This window comes from Aristolochia californica, unplaced genomic scaffold, assembly GCF_029961685.1.
Source record: "Aristolochia californica isolate CCGP_79_NKW_82.1479 unplaced genomic scaffold, dmAriCali1.0.hap1 SCAF_389, whole genome shotgun sequence".
Classification (NCBI taxonomy): domain Eukaryota; kingdom Viridiplantae; phylum Streptophyta; class Magnoliopsida; order Piperales; family Aristolochiaceae; genus Aristolochia; species Aristolochia californica.
Genome location: NW_027182091.1, coordinates 912 through 5,000, shown reverse-complemented (window position 1 = coordinate 5,000; position 4,089 = coordinate 912).

The window sequence follows — 4,089 nt, the reverse complement described above, 5'->3', positions numbered from 1 at the left end:
GCTAATGAAACCATAGCTGGAATTGAGATCTCATTCAAAGAGAAAGATATCAAATATCTGGAGTTTCTTTTTGTATCCTATACGGATGATCCGATCCGCAAGGACCATGATTGGGAATTCTTTGATCGTCTTTCTCCGAGGAAGAAGCGAAACATAATCAACTTGAATTCGGGACAGCTCTTCGAAATCTTAGTGAAACACTTGATTTGTTATCTCATGTCTGCTTTTCGTGAAAAAAGACCAATTGAAGTGGAGGGTTTCTTCAAACAACAAGGAGCTGAGGCAACTATTCAATCAAATGATATTGAGCATCTTTCCCATCTCTTCTCGAGAAACAAGGGGGGTATTTCTTTGCAAAATTGTGCTCAATATCATATGTGGCAATTCCGCCAAGATCTCTTCGTTAGTTGGGGGAAGAATCAGCACGAATCGGATTTTTTGAGGAACGTATCGAGAGAAAATTGGATTTGGTTAGACAATGCGTGGTTGGTAAACAAGGATCGGTTTTTTAGCAAGGTACGGAATGTATCGTCAAATATTCAATATGATTCCACAAGATCTATTTTCGTTCAAGTAACGGATTCTAGCCAATGGAAAGGATCTTCTGATCAATCCAGAGATCATTTCGATTCCATTAGGAATGAGGATTCGGAATATCACACATTGATCAATCAAACAGAGATTCCGCAACTAAAAGAAAGATCGATTCTTTGGGATCCTTCCTTTCTTCAAACGGAACGAACAGAGATAGAATCAGATCGATTCCCGAAATGCCTTTCTGAATATTCCTCAATGTCCCGGCTATTCACGGAACGTGAGAAGCAGATGAATAATCATCTGCTTCCGGAAGAAATCGAAGAATTTCTTGGGAATCCTACAAGATCAATTCGTTCTTTTTTCTCTGACAGATGGTCAGAACTTCATCTGGGTTCGAATCCTACGGAGAGGTCCACTAGAGATCAGAAATTGTTGAAGAAACAACAAGATGTTTCTTTTGTCCCTTCCAGGCGATCGGAAAATAAAGAAATGGTTGATATATTCAAGATAATTACGTATTTACAAAATACCGTCTCAATTCATCCTATTTCATCAGATCCGGGATGTGATATGGTTCCGAGGGATGAACCGGATATGGACAGTTCCAATAAGATTTCATTCTTGAACAAAAATCCATTTTTTGATTTATTTCATCTATTCCATGACCGGAACAAAGGGGGATACACGTTACACCACGATTTTGAATCAGAAGAGAGATTTCAAGAAATGGCAGATCTATTCACTCTATCAATAACCGAGCCGGATCTGGTGTATCATAAGGGATTTTCCTTTTCTATTGATTCCTACGGATTGGATCAAAAAAAATTCTTGAATGAGGTATTCAACTCCAGGGATGAGTCGAAAAGGAAATCTTTAGTGGTTCTACCTCCTATTTTTTATGAAGAGAATGAATCTTTTTATCGAAGGATCAGAAAAAAATCGGTCCGGATCTCCTGCGGGAATGATTTGGAAGATGATCCAAAACCAAAAATAGTGGTATTTGCTAGCAACAACATAATGGAGGCGGTCAATCAATATAGATTGATCCGAAATCTGATTCAAATCCAATATAGCACCTATGGGTACATAAGAAATGTATCGAATCGATTCTTTTTAATGAATCGATCCGATCGCAACTTCGAATATGGAATTCAAAGGGATCAAATAGGAAATGATCCTCTGAATCATCTAACTATAATAAAATATACGATCAACCAACATTTATCGAATTTGAAAAAAGAGTCAGAAGAAATGGTTCGATCCTCTTATTTCTCGAACCGAGAGATCCATGAATCGGGATCCTGATGCATATAGATACAAATGGTCCAATGGGAGCAAGAATTTCCAGGAACATTTGGAACATTTCTTTTCTGAACAGAAACACTTTTCAAGTAGTGTTCGATCGATTACGTATTAATCAATATTCGATTGATTGGTCCGAGGTTATCGACAAACAAGATTTGTCTAAGTCACTTCGTTTCTTTTTGTCCAAGTCACTTCTCCTTTTGTCCAAGTCACTTCTCTTTTTGTCTAAGTCACTTCCTTTTTTCTTTGTGAGTATCGGGAATACCCCCATTCATAGGTCCGAGATCCACATCTATGAATTGAAAGGTCCGAATGATCAACTCTGCAATCAGTTGTTAGAATCAATAGGTGTTCAAATCGTTCATTTGAATAAATTGAAACCCTTCTTATTGGATGATCATGATACTTCCCAAAGATCGAAATTATTGATCAATGGAGGAACAATATCACCCTTTTTGTTCAATAAGATACCAAAGTGGATGATTGACTCATTCCATACTAGAAAGAATCGCAGGAAATCCTTTGATAACACGGATTCCTATTTCTCAATGATATCCCACGATCGAGACAATTGGCTGAATCCCGTGAAACCATTTCATAGAAGTTCATTGATATCTTCTTTTTATAAAGCAAATCGACTTCGATTCTTGAATAATCCACATCACCTCTGGTTCTATTGTAACAAAAGATTCCCTTTTGATGTGGAAAAGACCCGTACCAATAATTATGATCTTACATATGGACAATTCCTCAATATCTTGTTCATTCGCAACAAAATATTTTCTTCGTGCGTCAGTAAAAAAAACATGTTTTTTTTGGAGAGAGATACTATTTCACCAATCGAGTCACAGGTATCTGACATATTCATACCTAACGATTTTCCACAAAGTGGTGACGAAACGTATAACTTGTACAAATCTTTCCATTTTCCAATTCGATCCGATCCATTCGTTCGTAGAGCTATTTACTCGATCGCAGACATTTCTGGAACACCTCTAACAGAGGAACAAATAGTCAATTTTGAAAGAACTTATTGTCAGCCTCTTTCAGATATGAATCTATCTGATTCAGAAGGGAAGAACTTGCATCAGTATCTCAGTTTCAATTCAAACATGGGTTTGATTCACACTCCATGTTCTGAGAAATATTTACCACCCGGAAAGAGGAAAAAACGGAGTCTTTGTCTAAAGAAATGCGTTGAGAAACGGCAGATGTATAGAACCTTTCAACGAGATAGTGCTTTTTCAAATCTCTCAAAATGGAATCTGTTCCAAACCTATATGCCATGGTTCCTTACTTCGACAGGGTGCAAATATCTAAATTTCACCCTTTTAGATACTTTTTCAGACCCATTGCCGATACTAAGTAGCAGTCAAAAATTTGTATCTGATATTATGCATGGATCAGATATATCATGGCCAATTCCTCAGAAAAAATGGTTGGCGATTCTTCCACAATGGAATCTGATAAGTGAGATGCCGAGTAAGTGTTTACAGAATCTTCTTCTGTCCGAAGAAATGATTCATCGAAATAATGAGTCACCCGTTCTATTGATATGGAGACATCTGAGATCACCAAATGCTCGGGAGTTCCTCTACTCAATCCTTTTCCTTCTTCTTGTTGCTGGATATCTCGTTCGTACACATCTTCTCTTTGTTTCCCGAGCCTCTAGTGAGTTACAGACAGAGTTAGAAAAGATCAAATCTTTGATGATTCCATCATACACGATTGAGTTGCGAAAACTTCTGGATAGGTATCCTACATCTGAACAGAATTCTTTCTGGTTAAAGAATCTCTTTCTAGTTGCTCTGGAACAATTAGGAGATTCTCTGGGAGAAATACGGGGTTCTGCTTCTGGCGGCAACATGCTATTGGGTGGTGGTCCCGCTTATGGGGTCAAATCAATACGTTCTAAGAAGAAATATTTGAATATTAATCTCATTGATATCATCGATCTCATAAGTATCATACCAAATCCCATCAATCGAATCACTTTTTCGAGAAATACGAGACATCTAAGTCGTACAAGTAAAGAGATCTATTCATTGATAAGAAAAAGAAAAAACGTGAACGGTGATTGGATTGATGATAAAATAGAATCCTGGGTCGCGAACAGTGATTCGATTGATGATGAAGAAAGAGAATTCTTGGTTCAGTTCTCCACCTTAACGACAGAAAAAAGGATTGATCAAATTCTATTGAGTCTGACTCATAGTGATCATTTATCAAAGAATGACTCTGGTTATG